General features: G+C 37.1%; 1 protein-coding gene and 1 non-coding gene across 2 annotated transcripts in view; both read right to left on the reverse strand.

Annotated features, from left to right (window-relative positions):
* Window positions 1-25,280, reverse strand: part of SiaT (beta-galactoside-a-2,6-sialyltransferase) — a gene marked incomplete at its 5' end in the record, with an annotated part of 124,048 nt that overhangs the window by 62,260 nt on the left and 36,508 nt on the right. The window lies entirely within an intron of this gene.
* Window positions 7,263-7,335, reverse strand: TRNAK-CUU (transfer RNA lysine (anticodon CUU)). Its single transcript has one exon. It is a non-coding gene; the product is annotated as a tRNA-Lys (tRNA).

A 25,280-nucleotide genomic window follows, 5' to 3' on the forward strand; every position in this document is an offset into this window, starting at 1 on the left:
CCGACATTTTTCTGTATCCAATCCTATTTTCTAAGAGGGGTGCGTCAAACTTGTCAAAACACTTTGTCTCTTTTTAATAAAGGAATCACTTCCTAGTAAAAGAGAATGGGGCGCGGGAAATTAAATGACAGCAGTGTCCTTGACATAGTAAAATATGAAATTTTCAGCCATCATGAATAGATATTTTATTTGTGGTATGGTGATACTCTTTTTTAGTTTTTCTTTTTTTTTAACAACAAACATGAATAAAGAATAGTATGTTCTTTTTGAAGGCCAAAATTCATGAAAAGTCCTTTTATGTCTCATATTTTCTCAGTTCACAACCCTGATTCTTAAGAGGGAAACATCGAACTCCTCGAAACCCATTTTCTCTTTCTAACTTAGGAATCACTTTCTAATAAACATGACTGGAACGCTAGAAATATACAAGAAAACCAGTGTCTTTGGAATTGTAAGTTGTATTGGCATTGTTAACAATCTTAGATTTTGTGTTTTAATTGTGGGAATACACGTTTCTCATGAAGAAGAAAAATTGTGAGCCTCCTTGTCAGTGTTTTAAACAAAAAGCAGAAGTAAAACGTATTGTTCTTTTAATTAATCAAAAAACTTTTTGCACAAAATAGGTTTTTCAAAAAAAAAGTAAAGAACTCCATTAAACCAAAAATGAACAAAATTAGAATCAAATAATCTACCAAGCATACAACTACGACAAATCCGTATCAATGAATAAATGAAACCCAAACCAAACAGAAATTAAAATAAGTCAAACTCAAAACGAGAAAAAATTGATCCGAGTAGGTTTTTGAGCCCTATGCTTTCTAAAAGCCAGAATATAATTTATGCTTTACTGAAAAAATTCAAATGAATGTAGGCTACTGAGAAAAACGTGCATTGTGAGTTCAATATACATATGCTGATATTTATTCCTTAAAATTATAAATAATTTTTGATTTTTTAAAGTTATAAAAGTGAAAACATTTAAAAGAATTTTTTTCAGTAAAGCACAAATCTTATTCTGGCTTTTAGAAACCATAGGGTTTAGAACCTTAGTCAGTTTAGAACCCTACTCAGATTAATTTCTGCTCGTTTTGAGTTTGACTTATTTTAATTTCTTTTTGTTTTCTATCGCTCTAGGTCTATCTCAAAATTTTAATTGGTTGTGTCTGGGGAAAGGTTGGTCGTAAGAGGAACGTTAGTTGCCCTCTAATCACTTTTGACTATTAAATATGCACCAGCCCTTTGAATTTCCAACCGAATGAGCTCTTTTTAAAGTTTTTACGACAATGCTTTTTATAAAACCTTATATGACCCCAGGACATAACTTACAACCCTTGCGCTGACGGCTGTGTTGGGAGTGTCAGCCCCAAAGACATAATTTCCGGACTTTTCAACTACTACTACTGCTATTACTAACAACTCACCGCAGCACCAAGCCGCCTGAGGCCAACACAGCTACGCACGCTCCTCCTCCACCCCAATCTATTCAAATCCTCCATTTTTACACCCGCCCACGAAGTTCCCATTTCCTTTAAATCTTTCTTTATGACGTCCTCCCACCCCAGACGGGGACGACCTACTTTCCGTTTAGCCCTAGATAGTTTGCCAAAAAGAATGACATTTACCAATCTATCATCCTTCATCCACAAAACGTGCCATAGTCCCCTCTACCTTTCTTTCATTATAGCCATCGAAAGCGATATTAAACCATATATTTCTTAAAGCCACTTGTTTGAAATACAGTCAGTCAATAGGGTACCCTGAACAATCCTTAAGCAATTTCTCTGGAAAACATCTAGCAAATCTTCATCCGCTTTTCGTAGCGCCCATGCTTCAGAGTCATTTTTGACAACTGTCAACACCGTAGATTCCAATATTCTAATCTTGGTATGCAAACTTATCTTCTTATTCTTCCAGACTTTTTTACTGTGAAAAAACACCCTGAGCCTTGGCTATTCTACTTTGAACATCTTCACTGCTCCCATCGTCTTTACTAATACTAATACCAAGGTAAGTGAAGCTACCCACCTGATCAATTTTTTCGTTACCCAACGTCACCTTTTCATCTTCACTTATTCCTAGCCTTAGTGACTTAGTCTTCTTAACATTAATTTTCAAACCAATTCAAGCACCCTGAACTCGCAAAACCTCTAAAACTTCATTCAGTTTGCTCACGCTTTCATCTAGGATACTTAAATCATCAGCATAATCCAAGTCCAAAGACTTTTTCCTCCCCATTTGATTCCGTGGTCTCCCATTGCCTTTCCTGTGATCCTTAAGACAAAGTCTATCAACATAATCCAAAGAAAAAAAGATAGAACACAACCCTGCTTAACTCCTGATCAAACAGTTCGTGGTAACGAACTGTGAGTAAGGAGCGACCCGGCTCAATGGTAACCGAAACTCTAGAAAACGGGTTTTTGATACAAATAGATACATCAAAAGAATCAGATTTTAATGCTGATTTCAAATATATAATTTTCATCAAGTTTAGTGCTACACATAAAGTTACGCGCCTGAGAAAATTTGGCTGATTTTCCAAAAAAGGGGGAAAGACCCCTAAAAGTTATAGAACCTTAATGAAAATCCCACCATCATATTGAGCGTATCAGAGAACCCTACTGTAGGGGTTTCAAGCTCCTATATACAAAAATGTGGAATTTTACATTTTTTGCCAGAAGAAAGATCACGGATGCGTGTTTATTTGTTTGTTTGTTTGTTTTTTTTTTTTTTTTTTTTTCCCATGGGTGTTTTTATCGAAGACGGGACCATAGAAAATCGTGGGTGGGCTCTTGGGAATAGAAATTAAAAGTTATAGGTGCATTTTTAATTGACCAAAAAAATTTAGGGAATCTAGGCCCCCTCCCACGCTTATTTTTTTCCCAAAGTCACCTGATCAAAATTTTGAGATAACCATTTTGTTCAGCATGGTCGAAAATATGATAAATATGTCTTTTAGGATGACTTAATCCCCCGAAGTTCCCAGAGGGAGGGCTAAAAGCTATGAACTTTACCCAATGTTAACATATAGTATTGGTTATTGGGAAGTATACAGAAGTTTTCAGAAGGTTTTTTTTCTGGTAGTGGGAGGGATGGGTGGGTCGGTGGTTATGTTGGAGGATCTGTTCATGAAGGAAGTTTTCATGGGGGAAGGGAAATTGCCATGAAGGGGGCGCCGGACTTGCCATCATTATTTATTGGGTATTGGGACGTATATAACCATTTTCAGGAAGGATTTTTTCTGGAGGGGGGGGGGCACTCGGAGGGGATTACTCTGAAGTATATTTCCGTGGAGGCTGTTGATTTTGGGTGAGGGACATTTCTATGAAGGGGGCGCCGGATTTCCAAGCATTATTTAAAAAACGATCAGAAATTAAATAAAAAAACAAGTTTTTTCAACTGAAATGTAAGAAGGAATATTAGAACTTAAAACGAACAGAAATTATAACGTATGGGAGGGGGTTCTCCCCCAAGTCAGTACCTCGCTCTTTACGCTGCAGTTTTTTTTTTAGTGATTTCACAAGAGCTATCTATTCTAATTAACAGGCCTTTGTGATTCAGGGGTTTCTGAATCAAAATTTTTTTTAACTTTTAACGTAAAGAGCGTGGTATTGACTAAGGGGAGAACCCCTTCATATAAGTAATAACATAAACATAATAAAAAAAACAATAAAAAAACAAGCGATACGGCTCAATAGTAATCGAAACTTTTGAAACGAAATTTTGATGTCAATAAATGTATCAAAAGAATGTGTTTATAATGCTGATCCTAAATATATAAATTTTATTAAGTTTAGTATTACTCATCAAAGGCTACGAGCCTGAGAAAATTTACTCGATTTTTTAAAGAGGGGGGAAACATCCCCTACAAGTGAAAGAATTTTAATGAAAATCACACCGTCAGATTCAGCGTATCAGAAAACCCTAGTACATAGGTTTCAAGCTCATATCTGCAAAAATCTGCAACTTTGTATTTTTTGCCAGAAGAAAAATATACGAATATAGAAGTTAGTTACGTAAGTTAATTTGTAAAGACATCCATTTAGCAAAAGAAAAGTAAAATTTTTATACAAATAAAAGCTGCATTAACTAAAAAACGTTTAGAAATTAAATAAAAAAACAAGTTTTTTAAACTGAAAATAAGGAGCGACATTAAAACTTAAAACGAACCGAAATTATTTCGTATATGAAAGGGGCTGTCCTCTCATCAACGCCTCGCTCTTTACGCTAAAGTTTGACTCTGTCTCACAACTTTATTTTTTAAAACAATAAAAAACTTTAGCGTAAAGAGCGAGGCGTTGAGGAGGGGACAGCCCCTATCATATACGGAATAATTTCTGTTCGTTTTAAGTTTTAATGTCGCTCCTTACTTTCAGTTTAAAAAACTTGTTTTTTTTATTTAATTTAATACAAAACCAGCTGCTAACCTCATTTCCTACCTTAACCACAGCAGTGTTATTCTCGTACATAGCACTAATCACTTTAATGTATTTGTCTGGTATACCATACAAGGATAAAACCTTTACTAAAGTTCTTCTATCAACAGAATCAAACGCTTGCTCATAATCTATAAAACTGAGGACCAAAGGTGTTTGAAAACTCAGGCACTTCTCAATTATTAGCCTAAGAGTGAAAATTTGGTCGACACATCCTCTACCTTTTCTAAAACCGCACTGCTTTTCTCTAAAAAACTTTGTCTACGGCATCTCTCAGTCTAAAAAGTATCATATTACTAAGTAATTTGCTACCTACAGAGACCAGACTAATGCCTCAATAATTACCACACTCACTCTTTTCACCTTTCTTACGCAGTGGTTTAATTAGGGTTTTCCTAAAATCATTAGGTACTTCCCCTTCTCCATAAGTCATATTCATAGCCTTCAGTAACGAGTTTCTAACTTTAGAAACACTATATTTAAGAAACTTATTTATCACACTATCAGCACTTGGCGCCTTAGTATTTTTTAGTCCTTTTAGTACTGTTGCTAATTTCTCCTCACAGAACAAATCTTCCTTCACGTCCAAGGTATCACAAACTTTTTCATTTTCCTCTATATTTTTTCCTGCAACTCTATCTCGGTTAAGCAAGTTCTCAAAATGTTCGGCCCATCTCGCTTTAGTTTTTTCCTTATCGGTAATTGCAACCCCATTCCTATCTTTAACTGGGACAAGTCCGGATTGACTACTCCCTCTCAATTTGTTAACGTGCCAGTAAAATATTTTACTATTATGCCGTCTAGCTGCATTTTCTAGATCCTCGGCTATTTTATCCATGGCCTCCACTTCACACCTCCTTAGTTCATATTTTAATGCTTTCTCCACTTTCTTTACATTTCTTTTGTTTTCATACGATCTATCACTCAGATAATTCTTGTACAAGTCCTTTCTCCTTTCTATTAAAAATAAAGCTTTTTCACTAATATTCTTAGCTGCAGTTCTAGCTTTCTTCCCTAATACACCATCAGCAACTTCACAAATTATTTTTCTAAAATTATTCCAACCTTCTTTCATATCTTCAAATTTTACAATCTATAGTTTAGTATCCAACTGCTCCTGAAAATTGTCTCTTAAATCCTACCCTGGAGTCTACGAACATCATAACGTCCCGGGAGATAGTTACCCTTCCGGAATTTGAACTTTAAATTAATCCTGACGCTACTAGATGGCGATCATCCCTTTTAACATCAATAACAGCGCTTCTATATACCCTAGTATCTAGTATTGATCCTGCCAGTCTTCTGTTTACAATAACGTAATCAATAGGGTTTGCTGTTATAGCATCATGGTAAGAACACGTTTACTCACGGGTTATTTCAAGACCAAATACTGCATTGGTTATAATTAGATTGTTATACCTGCGAAATTGCAAAAGTCTTCATCCACCACTGTTTTCTTTTCCTACACCAAATTTACCTAGGCTGGGATACCATCTATCCCTATTTCTAGCAACCTGGGCGTTAAAATCTCCCTGTAATAACATCATATTTCTTCCTGGGACCTTGTCTATTTGCTCCTGTAACTGTAAGTAAAATTCATCCGAGTCACTAGTATCTCCGTCAGTCGGTTCTACAGGGGCGTATACTACTATAACTGATACCCAGAGCTTTCTAGTCATAAAATGAGCAATTAGTATTCTATTATTAATACCTTCCCAGCCTAAACAAGACTTAGCAGCTTCCTTATTCATCATGAGCCCTACTCCCTGTCTATGTACCCCATCCTTCCTGCCTGAGTAAACCATTTCTATATCACCTAGCTTCCTACCCCTGAGATATGAGTTTCTGAAACTCCTAATAAATCCAGTTCGAATCGTCTGAATTTGTCAGTCAAAATGTCGATACGATAGTCATTTTTTATTCTTTAAATCATTGAAATTATTTTTGCCTCAGGAAAAGCAATGATCCTGGATACCAGTGCAGGACGGGGATCGCATATCTTCTCAAATCTATACTGAAGTGCTTAAGACGGATTAGAACCGAAAAGCAAGAAATCCCTGGGACCTCCTTGAATGGAGGCTTTATGTAATCCTGAGCCCATCTTGGTCACAACATGGTTTTCAGTACTTGGCGATGCTCTTCTATCAACAAGAGTCGAAATCCTGCACAGACAGTCTCAAGCCTTTTATCTCCGACTCATTATATATTCATGCCGACAAATATTATGCTACTACGGGGAAAAAGGCAGCCCATATTAGATAAATTAGCTAGGAAGAGGTTTTTCAGCCCAAAGACGCCCGTCAAAACAGACCAAGCCCAGAAGAATTGTCCATTAGTCAGAAGCCCGTGCGAATGCTTTGTCGTTTACTAGGCTATGATTCCCTTGAGGGGCAACACTCCTCAAGTGAGAATAGAATCGACTACAAGGTCCCTAGTCTTGCAGGTACCTCGAAAAGATCGAGGCATCCATTTGCAGGGGCTGTTGTTCATAGATATTGATCCTGCCCCTTGTCGAAGTTGTCCTTCTATAGAGGGTCATCCTATAATGGGGTTCTGCATCACCATGCAATTTAACCCATTAATGGGAGAAGGGTTGCAACTCATGGGACTTTTGTGGGCCCTTTTGAGTGTACATTTGAGGGGCCTTCTTCCTCCTCTGCCTGTATTTATGACCCCAGGCGAGGGTCCCCCAGATTCTATTATGGACCCCCAGGGACAAGGTCCCCCCTTGGTCCGTGCCTCCTATGGAGGTACCCTACATATCTGTAGAGCGTTCCCCTATCACCACCTGGTGACACACTAAATGGCCTTGGGGAGGCCAGAACAATACGCCCAACGTGGGGCTCGAACCCACGACCCTGAGATTAAGAGTCTCATGCTCTACCGACTGAGCTAGCCGGGCTTTAAAGATTTAAAGGGTTTTAGCTAATTTAAAGATTCCATATCTATACACTGTTATTATATATATAAATGTTATCCATATATATAAATGTTATTGGATGTGTTTGGGAAAATGGTAGGTGTGGGAGGTGTGATAGTTTTCCTCAAATCACTTTGACTATTAAGAAGGTCACTAGCCGTTTGAAGTTTCGAAGTTTTCGAAGTTTCTATGACAACGCTCTCTGTAAAAACCTTATATGCCCCCAGGGCATAACTTACAACACTTGCCCTGAGGGGTATGGGTGGGTTTATCATCCTCAAAGACATAATATCTAGAACTTTCAACTACATGGAAAAAAATGGCTCTCTCAAAATTTTTATTGGATGTGTTTGGGGAAATGGTGAGCGTGAAAGGGGGGCTAGTTGCCCTCCAATCAGTTTCGGCTAGCTTATTAAAAAGGGCACTAGCAATTTCAATTTCCAATTGAATGAGTATTTTTTGAAGTTTCTACGACAACATTTTCTATAAAAAACCTTATATACCCCCAGGGCATAACTTACAACCATTGCCTTGAAGGCTGTGGGGGGGGGGGTTGTGATCCTAAAAAACCAAATTTCCAGAACTTTCATCTACGTTGAACCAAAAGGCTATCTCAAAATTTTGATTGGATGTGATTGGGAAAATGGTGGGCGTGAGATGGGGGTTAGTTGCTCCGCCCCTTTTGAAGTTTCTACGAAAACAATTTCCATAAAAACCTTATATGCCTCTATGGAATAACTTACAGCCCTTGCCCTGAGGGGTTTGGGGGGTTTGTCATCCTCAAAGACGTAATTTCCAGAATTTTCAACTACGTTGAACAAAATTTTTATCTCAAAATTCTGATTGCATGTGTTTGGGGAAATAGAGGGTGTGAGAGGGGGGTTGGTTGCTCTCCAATCACTTTTGACTATTAAAAAGAGCACTAGCCCTTTCAATTTCCGATCAAATGAGAATATTTTGAAGTTTTTACGACACCGCTTTCTATAAAAATCCTTATATGCCCCCATAAATAACTTACAACCCTTACCCTGGGGTTTCTGAGGGGGTTATCATCCTCAATGACCTGATTTTCAGAAATTTTAACTGCGTTGAATAAAATGGCTATCTAAAATTTAGGATTGGATGTTTTTGGGGAAAAGGTGGGCGTAAGAGGGGGGTTTGCTGCTCTCCAATCTCTTTCAACTATTAAAAAGGGCACTAGCCCTTTGAATTTCCAATCAAATGAGCCTTTTTTCAAGTTTTTACGACAAAGTTTTCAATAAAACCATATATGCCCCCGGGCATAACTTATAACCCTTACCCTGAGGGCTTTGAGGGGGTTATCATCCTCAAAGACCTAATTTCCGGAACTTTCAACTACGCTGAGCGAAAAGACTATCTCAAAATTTTGATTGGGTGTGTTTGGATAAATGGTGGGCGTGAGAGGGGGGGTTAGCTGCCCTCCAATCACTTTTGACTTTTAAAAAGGGCACTGGCCATGTCAATTTCCAATCGAACGAGCCCTTTTTAAGTTTCTACGACAGCGCTTTCTACTAAAAATTTATATGCCCCAAGGGCGAAACTTACAACCCTTGCCCTGAGGGCTGTGGGGAGTTTGTCATCCTCAAAGACTTAATTTCCAGAACTTTCAACTACGTTGAACAGAATGGCTATCTCAAAATTTTGATTGGATGTGTTTGGGGAAAAGGTAGCCGTGAGAAATTCCAATCGAATGAACCCTTTTTGAAGTTTCTACGACAACACTTTCTATAAAAACCTTATATACCCCCAGGGCGTAGCTTGAAACCCTTGCCCTGAGGGCTGTGAGGGAAGTTTCCTCCTCAAAAACATAATTTCCATTTAAAAATCAACTACGTTGGACAAAATAATCTCAAAATTTTGATTGGATGTGTTTGAGGAAATGGTGGGTATGGAAGGGGTGTTAGTTGCCTTCCATTCCCTTTCGACTATTAAAAAAGGCACTAGCCCTCTCCAATTTTCAATCGAATGAACCCTCTTCGAAGTTGCTGCGACAAATCCTTCGATACGAAGTGCCCTGGTCTAAACCCCCCCCCCTCCCCAAAAAAAACAAAAATAACAATACATTGTGCCAACATCGTTCTTTACTTAGGCAGCACTTTTCCGCTGCCTATGATGAAGGCTGAATTCATAACAAATCCCAGTGTGTCTCAGGTTTTTTCAGTATGCAATCCTATCAAACAGTTCGTGGTAACCAACTTTGATCAAGCAATGACTTGTGTCTATAGTAACCAAGATTCTAAGAAGACCAAACTTTTCATAATTTTTAAATTATTCATTAGCTAATGGTATAGCCCTAATACAGTCTAATTTATTTTCGAAAAGGGACGAAATGCCCCCTAAAAAGTGTTTGGTCTTGGCCAAATCGCAAATCCTTGCTTGGAATTTACAAGGACCTTGCTTTAGTGGTTTTGAGCTCTATTTGCAACAACAGGAAAATTTTCATCTGCTTTTCGAGAAACTTGAAAGTGGTCACCTACTTTTTTTTTCTTTTTTTGTAGGGTGATCATGATGGTTGTCGAATATTGGAAGAAGGCTTTTAATCAATAGGTTATTGCAAATACGTACTTTTGACAGCCTGGGTACACAGGGTGTATTGGGATTAGTTCAACTTCCTTCCGAACATTTATTGGGAGAATCAACTTGATATTCAAGGCTGTTTCTTAGTATTGTAGATAAACCCTTTTGACAACATTGACTAACATAATGTTTTTGTATTTAGTTTAACACCCTTTAAAAATGTACTGCAATTTTTAACCTAACATAAATAGATGTTCTGGAGACAATGTTGATACGTCCTTTTGACAACCTACATAAGCTAAGTGTCATTTGATCTAGTTAAGTATGCCCTCAACAATCCCTGAGAGTTTCATTTAAGATGCTGGTCTTAAGATGTTGCAGATATTGAAAACCAGGTTTGACAACCTAGATACAAATAACGTCTTTCGATTTAGTTTTTAATAAGCCCTGAAAGTTTAAACTTGATACTCCTAGCCGTTTCCAAGATACTGTAGATACGCCGCTTTGAAACCCTGGAAGAATACAGTGTCTTTTGATTTATATCAACATCCTTCTCAACTTACTATGAAAGATTCAGCTTAAGATCCTTAGTCATTCTTAAGATACTGCAGATACGTCTCATGAAAACATGAATGCACATAGCTTTATTGCATTGAGTTCAGTATACCCGGTAATAGACCCCGAAGCCGCGCCGAAAAGTCGGCGGCGCGCCGCCGAAAAAAAGGGTTGCGTGCCGCCGAGCTTACATCAGCGCGCCGACGCCGCCGCTGATTCTATCGGCGGCGGCGTCACTAATACGCCGCTGTTTTTTTTTTTTTTTTTACTCTCTCTTTTTATCTTATCGATATCGACCTCCGGGCTTCAACCGTCATCCCGGCTAATCTGTTTCTTAAAGATAAATACTGTATCTTGGGCTCGCCATGTATATCGGTTCGTAGGAAGAAGAAAAAGAAATTTTTCTTGAAACAAAGATTCTACCTTCCACTTTGAAATTCGATTCATTTTTTTTCTGGATTTTCGGATGTAAAGATGTAGGTAAAAGAGCATTAGGCAGTTCAGGATGTTATCAAATGCAGCGCAATCGCACTGCTTAAGTTAAGAACGATGTTGGCCCAATATATTATTTTTGTCCATACCAGGGCACTTCGTATCGAAGGAATTGTCGTAGAAACTTCGAAAAGGGCTCATTCGATTGTAAATTGGAATGGCTAGTGCCCTTTTTAACAGTCGAAAGTGATTGAAAGGCAGCTAACACCCCTTCCACGCCCACCATTTCTCCAAACACATCCAATCAAAATTTTAAGATAGCCATTTTGTTCAGCGTAATTGATTTCCAGAAAGAAAATATGTTTTTGAGGAGGTTACTCACCCACAACCCTCAGGGCAAGGGTTTTAAGTTATGCCCTGGGGGGCATATAAGAACGATGTTGGCACAAAGTATTTTTTTTTTTTTTTTCTTTAGACCAGGGCACATCGTACCGAAGAAGTTGTTGTAATAACTTCGAAAAGGACTCATTCAATTGGAAATTGGAGTGGCTTGTGCCCTTTTTAATAGTCGAAAGTGATTGGAAGGCAACTAACACCCCGTTCACACCCACCATTTCCCGAAACACATCCAATAAAAATTTTGAGATAGCGATTTTGTTCAGCATAGTTGATTTCCAGATAGAAAATACGTTTATGAGGAGGCCACTCCCCCACAACTCACAGGGCAAGGGTTGTAAGTTGTGCCCTGGGGGCATATAAAAACAATGTTGGCCCAATGTATTATTTTTTTTTCCTTTATACCTGGGCACTTTGTATCGAAGACGTTGTCGTAGAAACTTCGAAAAGGTCTCATTCACTTCCAAATTGGAGTGGCTTGTGCCCTTTTTAATAGTCGAAATGATTGGAAGGCAACTAACACCCCTTCCACCCCCACCATTTCCCCAAACACATCCAATCAATATTTTGAGATAGCCATTTTGTTCAGCCTAGTTGATTTCCAGATAGAAATTATGTTTTTGAGGAAGACACTCCCCCACAGCCCTCGGGGCAAGGGTTGTAAGTTATTCCATGGGGGCATATAAGGTTTTTATAGAACGCGTTGTCGTAGAAACTTTTTCGTGTCTTTTTTCATGGTCAAAAGTGATTGGAAGGCAACACAATCAAAATTTTGAGATAGCCATTTTGTTCCATGCAAGTTCAGGAAATTATAGCTTTGGGCAGGACACTCCCCCAACAGTCTTCGGGGCAAGGGTGATAAGTTATGCCCTGGGGGCATATAAGTTTTTATTGAAATCTTTGTCGTAGAAACTTGAAAAGGGTCTCATTTGATTGGGAATTCAAAGGGCTAGTGCCCTTTTTAATAGTCTCGAAAGTGATTTTGAGGGCAAATAACCCCCCTCTCACACCAACCTTTTTCCCAAACCCATCCAATCAAATGTTTTTGATAGCCATTTTATTCAACGTAGTTGAACGTTTTGGAAATAAGGTCTTTTAGGATGACAACCCCTCCACCCCCACAACCCTCGGAGCAAGGGCTGTAAGTTATGCCCTGGGGGCATATAAGGTTTTTATAGAAAACGATGTTGTGGAAACTTCAAAAGCGGCTCATTCAATTGGAAATTGAAAGGGCTAGTGCACTTTTTAACAGTCGAAAGTGATTGGAGGAAAACTAATCCCCCTCCCACGCCCACCCTCCCATTGGCCCTTTTTGTTTAAAAACTAATTGTTGCCTTAAGAATAAATCAAATACACTGTGTTAAGGCTAATTACCAATAAGGTATCTCATCAGTATCCCGAGATGGATTGTGGATATTATATTCAAACTTTCGGGGCTACTTCGGTTCTTAAAATTTAACCAAGTCAAAATAGAGTAAGTGTATAAAACCTATCAATGAAAGTAAGCAGATTTTTTTGCGAATGGTATCAAGTTTTCCATTTCAGGTCAACTAGTGGAGGTATGAAACTAAATTAAACACTACTATTTGTGTCCAGATTTTTAAAAGGGCCTATGTTGTTAAAAATTGCAGAATCTTTTTTTTCCAGCATACAAATAGCAGGCCAAACTATAAATTCTTAAAAAAACGAAAATATTCAAAGTATTATTTTCTTTTTCCCTGAAAAGACTATGTCAATATAAAACGAACAGAAATTAATTAAAAAAAACTTTTCCACAAAATAAGTTTTTCAAAGAAAAGTAAAGGACTCCATTAAACAAAAAAATGAGCAAAAATCTAGTCAGATACTCTACCAAGCGTGGAACTACCACAAATTAGCATCGATAAATAAATGAAATCCAAAACGGGCAGAAATTACAATAAATAACCGAGCCAAACTCAAAACGAGCAGAAATTAACATAAGCATGGATCTAAACCACTATGCCTTCCCAAGGCTTGAACATAATTTGCACTTTACTGAAAAAAATACAAATGAATGTGCATTGTCAGTTTAATATACATATACATTATAATATACATTAATACACATTGTCAGTTAATATTATTTTATTTATTAAAGTTACAAAAGTAAAAACATTTACATTTTTTCAGTAAAGTGAAAATTATTTTCTAGCCTTGAGAAGGCATAGGGGTTTTGAGCCCTACTTATGTTGATTTCTGCTCCTTTTGAGTTTGACTCGGTTATTTATTGTAATTTCTGTTTGTTTTGAGTATCATTTATTTATCGATGCTGATTTGTGGTAGTTTTGCTCATTTTTTGTTTAATGGAGTTCTTTACTTTTCTTTGAAAAACTTATTTTGTGGAACTTTTTTTTTACTTAATCTGGAAAAGAGCTAGAGCTCGTATGGAAATGTATATATAAAAATGAGATATATTGTTTTGCACAGTGAGCAGAGCACATTGAAGTTAAAGCAGCATTATACTTTGACTTGAAACTTCAAAACTTGACCACTTCTTTTAGAAAAGAATTTTGGAGGGTTATTCCGTGTTGATAAGAAAAGAGGGTAAAGGTGCAGTTTAGTTCCCCCTTTAGTGAAGGGGGCAGGAGCCCTATGGTAAAGGTGCAGGTTAGTTCTCCCTGATAAAAACAACTTATTTCAGTAGATACAAAGAAGAAGCCCATTTGCGGCATTCTGTGGGACCCCAAGGTCAAATTCTAGTATCTGATCCCGCGAGTAGCAGTTTACGCTCGTCAAGTTCTGGCTGTACCAGCCACAAGTGCCCCAGCTAAACGATTTTTTAGCACGACAGGACTGATAGTGACTGCAAAAAGATCAATGGCTCCAAGCAGAGTGAACAAACTCACTTTTGTTACATCAATTGAACTGAATTGATGTAACCATGGACTTAATAATTTTTGGTGTTGTTAAGCAATGGTATCTGACTTGTATATGTTTTTTTTATGTTGTTATTTATTGTTTGTTTTTTTTTACTTCCTTTTCGTATGTATTTGATGAACAGGAGATTTTTGAACTTCAAACTTTGAAAGTTTTACCCACATTAGCCCAAATTATTAACAAGAAGAAAATGACTAAACACGGGATTTTATAGGAACAATGCGATGTTAAACATAAACACAACATAGGCTTCCCTGGGTCTAGTGGCTAAAAATGAGAATTCTACTTGGTCTGATCGACGGTGAACATAAACACTTTCCGCACGGCCCAACAAATTCCTGTTTTGTCATATTATTCTTGTATGTTTTTAGCCAACCATTTAAAAATCCTTACTAAAATCAAGTTGAGGTTGAACGTGCTGGGTGAAATGGAATTTTATTATTATTTTTAATCAGAAAAATCGGCACGCCGTGGCGCGCCGCCAGTCAGAAATCGGTGGCGCGCCGCCAAAAAAATTAATATTATTTGATTTATCAAAGTTATAAAAGTAAAAACATTTATATTGAAGCGCGCAGGTACACTCGCTTGACAACCTGAATTCACAGAGTTTCTTTTTATTTAGTTCTCAACAAGCCCGGAACTGGTCCGCAATTTACTATGGGGATGGGGTGGCAACTATCCCTACCAGTCCTCGGTTTGCCCCCCCCCCCCCCCCCAAAGACTCCCGTCCCCTCCAGCTGAAACTTAGTATCTTCCAAAATATTGTCAAAACTAAGATAAATCTGCATAATTAAAGCATCAACAGAAACAGATCAGCTTTTTTAGTACATATTTACCTTTATAGTACTATAAAGTGCCTTTATAGTAACTTTAAAGTGCTAAATAGTATTTTTATGGTACCAAATGGCTTGTTTTTTAGTTTTTACTGTAATTTTCACTTACTACTACTAATACTAACAGTTCACCGCAGAACCAAGCCGCCTGGGGCCAACACAGCTACGCACGCTCCTCTTCCAGCCCAATCTATTCACAGCCTCTCTTTTTACACCCGCCCACGAAGTTCCCATTTCCTTTAAATCTTTTCTTATGACGTCCTCCCACCCCAGACGAGGACAACCTGCTTTCTGTTTAGCCCTAGACGGTTGGTCGAAAAGAACAATTTTCGGCAGTCTGTCATCCTTCATCTGCACAACGTGCCCTAGCCACCTCAACCTTTCTTTCATTATGGCCCTAGAGAGCGGTATTGAACCATATTTTTCGTATAGCCTATTGTTTGAAATACGGTCAGTCAGCCGGGTACCCAGAACAACCCTTAAGCAATTCCTCTAAAAAACTTCTAGAAAATGTTCATCCGCTTTTCGGAGCGCCCATGCTTCAGAGCCATATTTGACCACTGTCATCACTGTAGCTTCTAATATTCTAATCTTGGTTTGCAGACTTATCCTTCCTATTCTTCCAAAAAAAATTTAAATGTGAAAAAAACACCCTGAGCCTTGGCTATTCTACTTCTAACATCTTCACTACTCCCACCATCTTTACTAATAATACTACCAAGGTAAGTGAAACTGCCCACCTGATCAATCTTTTCATTAACCAACGTCACCTTTTCATCTTTACTCATTCCTAGCATTAGTGACTTAGTCTTTTTAACATTAATTTTCAAACCTATTCTAGTACCCTGAACTGGCAAAACCTCTAAAACTTCATTCATTTTGCTCACACTTTCATCTAGGATGCTTAAATCATCAGCATAATCTAAGTCCAGGAGACTTTTTCCTCCCCATTTGATTCCGTGGTCTCCCATTGCCTTTCCTGTGCTCCTTAGGACAAAGTCCATCAAAATAATCCATATAAAGGGGGATAGAAGACAACCCTGCTTAACTTCTGATTTAATACAAAACCAGCTGCTAGCCTCAGCTCCTACCTTAACCGCAGCAGTGTTATTCTCGTACATAGCACTATTCAATTTAATGTATTTGTATGGCATACCATACAAGGATGAAACCTTTACTAAAGCTCTTCTATCACCAGAATCGAACGCTTGCTCTAATCTATAAAACTGAGAACCAAAGGTGTTTGAAAACTCAGGCACTTCTCAATTATTAGCCTAAGAGTGAAAATTTGATCGACACATCCTCTACCTTTTCTAAAACCGCACTCTTAAAACTAAAAACTTCTCTTAAAACTTTATGTACGGCAACTCTCAGTCTAAAAAGTATCATATTACTAAGTAATTACTACCTACAGAGACCAGATTAATGCCTCGATAATTACCACACTCACTTTTATCCCCTTTCCTATAAAGTGCTTAATTAAGGTTTTCCTAAAATCGTTAGGTACTTCCCCTTTTTCAAAAATCATATTCATAATCTTCAGTAGCTTATTTCTAACCTCAGAGCCACCATATTTAAGAAACTCATTTACCACCCTATCAGCACCTTGAGCCTTATTATTTTTTAATCCTTTTAGTACTGTTGCTAATTCCTCCTCACAAAACAAGTCTTCCTTCACATCCAAGGTATCACAAACTTTTTCATTTTCCTCTATATCTCTTCCTGCAACTCTATCTCGGTTAGGCAAATTCTCAAAATGTTCGGCCCATCTCTCTTTAGTTTTTTCCTTATCGATAATTGCAGCCCCATTCCTATCTTTAACTGGGCCAAGTCCGGATTGACTACTCCCTCTCAATTTGTTAACATGCCAGGACAATATTTTACTATTATGCCGTCTAGCTGCATCTTCCAGATCCTCGGCAATTTCCTTGATTTGGGAAAATTGGCTCCAACTTTGCCCCCCCCCCAGGATTTTTACGAAATAACGCCACTGGCCCTGAAGGCTCATACTTAATAACCCTAGCTGTTCCTATCATATTGCACAGGGCCAGAACAGCTTCAACCTTATTTTCAAACGAAGTGGTAGATTTCGCCAATTTGTGATATATTATTTTTTTTTATTTCAACTGTCAACTAAAATTTTCCTGAATTTCAAAAAAGAATAGAAACATCCCCAAAAAGTCAAGTGACCCTCTTGAAAATCACATTATCAAATTCAGCAAATCAGAAAACCCTACTGTAGAGGTGCTGAGCTCCTATGTAAAAAAAAAATGGATTTTTTTTTCCAGAAGAAGTAGCCTGGAAGCATTTTTTTTTCAAGGGTGGTTCTATTGACCAGATGGTCATAGAACATCAAGAGAGGGTTCATTCGAACGGAAATTAAAACTTCTAGTGACCTTTGTGAGTGGACTAAAAGAAAGCCATTGGCCCCCTTCCAACGCCAATCTTTTCTCCAAAGACATTCGATCAAAATTTTGACATAGCATTTGATTTAGCACATTTGAAAGGTACAATAACTATGCCTTTGGGGATGACGTGCCTCCCGCAGCTCCTGAGAAAATAGCTATAATTTATGGAATTTGCACATTTTTCATATATAATATATGGAAATTTTTCAGTTGGGGATTCTCTGCGGGGGCGAGATTTCCCCTGGGGAGTAAATTTTTATAGGAACATTTTTCAAGGGAAATTTCACTAGGGGGAGGGGGGTTTCCTGGCATGATTTGGAAAAGGGTAGAAAATTAAATAAAAAATATAAGGGGGGTTGCCCCCTTCTCTACCTCTTGCTCGGTACGCTAAAGTTCTCGGCGCTTAAAAAAGCCTCTTTTTCAATTAAAAGGCACTTGTGTTTCAGGAGTAGTTCTTCAGGGTTTGGGAAAAAGTCAAACTTTAGCCTAAAGGACAGAAAGTAAAAGAGGGGACAGCACACCTCATATACGGGGTAATATCTCTTCGATTTAAATTTTAATGTTGCTCCTTCACTTTCAATTAAAAAACTTGTTTTTTTTCCTTTGCTCTCGTACCTAGCACTAATATCTTCATATGTTTGCTGGTATACCGTACAACGAACTGTTATGCGATATAGGGAAGGAACAATGTCTTAATCTGTGCTATCTAAACTTTTTCAGAAGGGATTCATTGGGCATACATAATCATGAGAATGTGTGCAATTTTTTTTCCCACAAGAAAAATCACGGTACGTGTTTATTTGCGTGTGGGTTTGTGTTTTTTTCCCCAAAGGTGATCATATCTAACCCATGGTCTTAGAAAATCGTGAAAAGGCTTATCCAAACAGAAATTAAAATTTCTAGTGATCTTTTTCAATACTCAAAAACTTTTTGACACAGAAATTGGCGATTTTTGCCATTTGGTTGCACCAACCTACGAGTTTGCTCCAAAGAGGGCCAAACGGCCATCGAATGAAAACTCTGAGACAGCCAATAAATTTAAACATATCGCTATAAAAATCTTGAATGCTGACTGGAATTTATATCTCCCTTGTTTGTAACAGTTTTCTCAAATGTGACTGAAATTTTCCTTCAGCCATGTCATGAAATAGTTCGTGGTAACAAACTGTAAGTAAGGAGCGATTTTAGCGATTAAAGAGTTATTTAGATCGTTTTCCTTTCATTGAATCCTTGAATGAGTATTCATCAAATCTTTCACTTTTCAGCTTATATTTCATCAGTATTTTCTTGAAATAACATTCATCTTATTTTGGTTAATACCAGGAGCAAATCCAGGTGGGGACAGAGGCGCCCCCCCTAAGATTTTTCTGGTACCCTCGCTCTGTTATTTTTCTTTACTGTTAAAATCAAAATTATCAACTATTTGTAGCATATTTGCATAAATAACAACAAAAAACAAAGTTTCTAACGAACGCAAAGATGGAAATTGAAACCTAAAACCAACGAAATTAATTTAGCTAGCTTCCTCAATGATCGTCTTAGAAAGATGCTGAAAATTGATTTGAAAAAATGATTAAAGATAAATTGAAAGGTAAGTTTTAACTCTTAATGGAATAAATCTACCCTACCTTTTACACTTTCTGCCGAGTGTGCGATACAAGAAGACAACGAACAAAACGAAAAAAAAGAGTAAAGTTAGAAACTATTAAATCACGTGTAAAAGCAGAATTTACTGTCTACGAGTGCTAAATCCTGGGCCGGAACGGGGGGCGGGGGGTTATTTCCCGAGAAGGCATCCCTTGCCATCTGGACACGCAGCTTCTTGAAACCATTTTAATGTCTGACCAAGGCGAACAAAAACGATTTCTGGAGTGACTGTTTCAAACAGGGTACTCTCTTTAAGTGATTGTTTGACAGCTCTAATTGCTCTTTCTGTTGATTCGTTTCCACAAATACCATTTTGTCCAGAAATCCACAGGATACCAACTTGGCGCCTATTATTTTCGCAACATGCTACCATCGCCTTTAAATGCAAAAGCCGTCCCTTGCTACTTGAGAATTAGGTTTTTTTTTTAATTGTGTTGAGCATTCGAATATCCAATCGGTTCAAATACACGGCACCTTTTCGATATTCAATCAGAACTCCATAGCACAGGAGTATGCCTGTACAGCTTTTGCTCTAGATCCGCCGGTGGTTAATACTTAATTAAAGTTATTCAGTATTCCCTGATAGGCGTTTTACTAGTTTCCTAATTTGCGTAAGACCAACGCAACATTAACATAGAAGCAAATACAGAATTATAAACAATATTAAAAATTTTAAATTAAAATTTTATCTAGAAAGGATGTCTTTAGTTACTGCAAGGTAATTGTTCCTTTATTTAGAGCGCAGAAATTATGAATACCCTCTGATTGTCAATTCTAGAATTAAAAAAACATGAATTTTAGAAGTCTTCTCTCTCAGACTATTAATAGTTTGTTTGAGCATGACTTGAATTGGACATAAGCTTCTTTTTCGGCAAAGGAATGCTTTAAGTCAGTCTCCTTTCATTGAGTCATTCAATGAATATAAAAGTATTTTTCTTTCATCTCCATTTCCTTTCTAATTCCTCCTTAACAAGTAGAAATACATCAAACATATCTCATAAAAGAAGATATTCTCTAAATTTTTCCTTTTATGACTTTACTTTTCTCAATAAATTCTAGTCTCAATTGGCAACTATGGATTTTGGTCAACGTGATTCTAATTTAAATTTTGTTAATGGAATTAGCCTTGTCAAACATCAAAGTAATGTGTATTGTCTCTAGAGATCTTTAAAGTTTGAAAGAGCGGCCTTAGAGTAGGTGCTTCCAACCGAGGGGTTAGAACTAAGACTGCCAGCCCTTGTGACTTATCCATCTTTTGCTTTCCTTCCCTTTCGCTAGTGATACTTTCCCTGTGCTTTATCCTTATTTTGCTTTCCTTCCCTTTCGCTAGTGATACTTTTCTTGCACTTTATCCATCTTTTCCTTTCCTTCCCTTTCGCTAGTGATACTTTTCCTGTGCCTTATCCATCTTTGGCTTTCCTTCCCTTTCGCTAGTGATACTTTTCCTGTGCATTATCCATCTTTTGCTTTCCTTCCTTTTCGCTAGTGATACTTTTCCTGTGCTTTATCCATCTTTAAATTTCCTTCCCTTTCGCTAGTGATACTTTTCCTGTGCTTTATCCATCTTTTGCTTTCCTTCCCTTTCGCCAGTGATACTTTTCCTGTGCTGATTTCTAGTGGTCTTTGTGCAACTTTATGTCCGGCTTTTCTTTAGATATTTTAATTTCATTAAAGGTGAGTCAGTGCTTCCTCCCTCACCAAATTTTCATGACAGACTCTATCTCAAATCTCCCAAAAACGATAACGAAAATTAAAGATCTGTATTTCAAGTTGCCGTTAATAGATTTACAAGCGATAGTTTTTGGGTAGGCCTATATATATTTTTAGAGAACCCCAGTGTTTCTTAAAGTAAATTTGGAAATAGACCTTGAAAATTTGAGAGGTAGTAGAAGTATTTAGGCGAATTAATTATAGTTACGTTGTAGACTATAGCTGATAATATCCTTACGAAAAAAGTAAATTTAAATTTGACATAAAGTTTATGATGTGTATTAGTAACAAGGAGCAAAGTATGTGAAAAAATAGGTGTGAAATCTACGCCTCCATACATCAGTATCACAGAACCAGAGTAAAAGTGTGAACGAGTTCGCAGGTTTAAATCCGAGTGATTGCCGGTTTCTGTAACAAGGTTGAATTAGTATTACAGTTGTCTTTAGAGTTGTCCCAGGAGACACAAGAACAAAGCAAAAAATACTCCTTAAAAACAAGTAGTTATAACGTTTTTATAAATTTGCTCATAATAGTAAAAAATAACCTCTATTTGATTAAGTATTGTTCTAAATGCATCATAATTTTTGATGAAGTGTGTTTCCAAGACTTAGAATATGCATAGGAATTGTGACTCCTTGACAAAAATGTGAAGCAAATGATTTCTTTGAGGTTTTAGAGAGTTCAGGGGTTAAGAATGTTTTTGAAAATGAATGCCCGAATAACATTTCAGTGTAATAAAAATTCAGACTAAATTGCTTAGACTATGAATTGATGGAAAAATTTTATCATGGAGTCAGAAAATCGATCAAGTGGATATCTCTACCTCGCTTTGATATCTCTACCTCTAGGCAGGAGTGCCAATATATTAAGAAGTTGCGGGAACTAAAGCCGAAGAGGAATAGTCTCAGTTAAGGATAAAATTGGGCCTTGGTTAGGTGATAAAAAAGTATTAACCAGAAATGGTTTCTTATGGGGAAATAATTGACATTTAAACACAAGTAAGGCTTTATGAAATTGTATAAAATACACTGAGAATGCATTTTTGAATGTTTAGAAGCGAAGAAATATTTCTTTGCAAAAGACGATTTGGAATAGGTTTTAAAATGACTAGAAAATCATCAGGCATCCAGAAACCTCCAGTGGCGGTAGCCTCTCTTGTGCCCGAGGCATATCTCCTGCAAATTTTCAGGAAAAAAAAATTTTTTTTAACAAAATTTTCATCTATTAGCAAAATTTGAACACAACATATCACACAAAACATTAAAATCAATTAAATTTGGTCTGCTTACTTTTGTTTTTAAGGAATAGTGATGAAGAAATGGGAAAAAAAGAAAATTTTTGGATTCAATTTGCTTAAACTTACTGCCAACTGCGCCCTCTACTTTATATTAATAAAAATAATTTAAAAACAATACAAAATGATTACAACCTTTAGATGATTTATTTGAAATTTTGCTCCCCTAAAAATTCGGAGCCCGGGGCAAGTGCCCCCTCCATCTCCCACAAAACCGTCTCTGTCAGGCCCCAACAGTAAAGGAGACAATTTGTTTTAATATGTTGGTTGCACGTTAGAGTTATAGCAGTGACAACTCCGTAAGAAAGGGATCCGGGTGAAGGTAGTAATGGATGAAGTGCTTGCCTAACATCATTAAGATGTAGATTAGTTAGTATTGTATTGACAGATGTTGGACTAAGAGATATTGTAGGCTGGTTTTTAAGAAGAGATATGTGTGTTTTAGTGGGATGAGGGATGTGTGTGGCAGTGAGCCCATTTACCTCTAGCCATGTTTGTATTAAAAGGGATGTACTCCAGAAAATTTTCCTATCCTTTCTTGAAATTGGTAATTTTGGCTCATTCCTAGATTTCTTATAACAGTCCTGACAAAAAAAAAAAATAAAAAAAAACAGCCCAAGAAAACTGATTTCACATTATATTCCATGGCTGGGAAGAAACAGGCTAAAATGTCCATAAGGGGAAAAGGGGGATGCTCTTTTTAAAATTTGACCCCACTAACATACTATAATTCTTACGATATATCCTGTAATCTGCGATTATCAATGTTCTTAGGCCCCCCCCCCCTCTACAGTAAGGGAGTGTTTACTCTTATGACTAGATAAGTTTGTTAAGGTAATTTGTGCCACACGAAATTAATTGAAATTAATATGGCGATGACCCAGTGTATCCAGAAGGTCTCTACCTAAACTTAGTGGGTGCAAAGAGGTCATTAAAAAAGATTTAAGCTAGGTGAAAATCCGTGGATGGATTAAAGGTGAGGTTCGAACCAGAGTAGGGTTATTTAGAAGGATTTACAGCTCTACAGGACTCATTTAGCTTGGTCACCAGTAGTAGCAATTGATGAATTTTCAATTGCCAAAAGCGAATTGCCAAATGAATTGCCAAGTTGATGAATCAAACAGTTCGTGGTAACGAACTGTAAGTAAGGAGCGACCCGGCTTAATGGTAACCGAAACTCTAAACACGGAATTTTGATACCAATAGATGCATCATAAGAATCAGATTTTAATTCTGATTTTAAATATATAAGTTTCAACAAGTTTAATTTTATCTATCAAAAGCTACGCGTCTGAGAAAATTTGGCTGATTTTCGAGAAAAGGGGAAAGTCCCCCTAAAAGTTATAGAACCTTAATGAAAATCACACCACCACATTCGGCGCATCAGAGAACCCTACTGTAGAGGTTTCAAGCACCTATCTACAAAAATGTGGAATTTTCCATTTTTTACCAGAAGAAAGATCATGGATTCGTATTTATTTGTTTTTTTTTTTTTTCCCCATGGGTGTACGTATCGACCCAGCTGTCCTAGAATTTATTAAGAGGAAGCCTTCGAACGGAAATTAAAAGTTCCATTTCCTTTTACAAGTGACCGAAAAAAATTAAGGGCAACTAGGCCCCCTCACACGCTCATTTTTTTCCCAAACTCACCTGTTCAAAATTTTGAGATAGCCATTTTGCTCAGCATGGTCGAAAATATTATAACTATGTCTTTTAGGATGACTTAATCCCTCAAAGCCCCCAGGGGGAGGTCTGAAAGTTATGAACTTTACCCAATGTTAACATATAGTATTGGTTATTGGGAAGTATACAGAAGTTTTCAGGGGGAATTTTTTCTGGCAGTGGGGGGTGGGTGGGGGTCGGGGGTTATAGGGGAGGATCTTTTCATGAAGGAAGTTTTCATGGGGGAAGGGACATTGCTATGAAGGTGGCGCCGGATTTCCCATCATTATTTTTTTTAAAAATCAGGAATTAAATATAAAAAAAACAATTTTTTCAACTGAAAGTAAGGAGCAACATCGAAACTCAAAACGAACAAAAAAAATATTAGCTAAATGATTGGGTTCACCTTCTAGTCAATGCCTCGCTCTTTAAGCCAAAGATTTTTTAGAACTTTCATAAGAGTTATTTATTCTAATTAACGGCCTTTGTAATTAAGAGGTCATTTTTAAAGAGTTGGAACAAAATTCAAACTCTAGCATATAGAACACGGTATTGACTAGGAGGCAAACCGCCTAATATACGTATTAAAAATATATGAAGTTCTTTACGTAAGTTAATTCGTAAGTTACGTATATTTATTACTAATAAAAACGTTCGTAAATAAAATTAAACAAGTTTCGAGAAAGCCATTTAACCAAATAAAAGTAAAATTAATATGCAAATTTCGTTTTAATTATTCATGAACGGTGAGCCAAAATCAAAACCTGCATTAGTTAAAAAACGTTCACAAATGAAATAAAAAAAAAACAAGTTTTTTTTAACTGAAAGTAAGGAACGACGTTAAAACTTAACACGACAGAAATTATTCCGTATATGAAAGGGGCTGTCCCCTCATTAACGCCTCGCTCTTTAAGCTAAAGTTTTACTTTCTTAATGCTCAATTTTTTTAAACAATAAAATTTTTTTTAATTTTCAATTTTTTTAAATTAATTTTACCGAAATTCTCATCATCAGATTCAGCTTATCAACGGACATTGTTAAAGAAGATTCAAACTCTTATCTGCAAAAATGTGGAATTTTGCATTTCTAATTAACCTTAACGAAAATTACACCATCACATTCAGCTTATCAGAGAATCCTATTAAAGAAGTTTCACGCTCCTATCTGCAAAAAGGTGGAAATTTGCATTTTTTGCTCGAAGAAAGATCACGATGCGTGCCCTCCAAAAAATGGAGGGCAACTAGGCCCCCTCCCACGCTAATTTTTTCTCAAAGTCACCCAATTAAAATCTTTAGATAGCCATTATGTTCAGCATAATCGAAAATCTAATAAATATGTCTTTTAGGATGACTTAATCCCCCACAGTTCCCAGGGGAAGGGCTGCAAGATATGAACTTTGCTCATTGCTTACGTATTGCATTGGTTATTGGGAAGTATACAGACATTTTCAGGAAGGATTTTTTTCTGGTAGGGGGGGCTGGAGGAGGGGGTTACTCGGGAAAATCTTTCCGTGGAGGATGTTTCTTTGGGGTAAGGGACATTTCTATGAAGGGT

This window comes from Artemia sp. Qi Xiang Cuo, chromosome 18, assembly GCF_049724085.1.
Source record: "Artemia sp. Qi Xiang Cuo chromosome 18, ASM4972408v1, whole genome shotgun sequence".
Classification (NCBI taxonomy): domain Eukaryota; kingdom Metazoa; phylum Arthropoda; class Branchiopoda; order Anostraca; family Artemiidae; genus Artemia; species Artemia sp. Qi Xiang Cuo.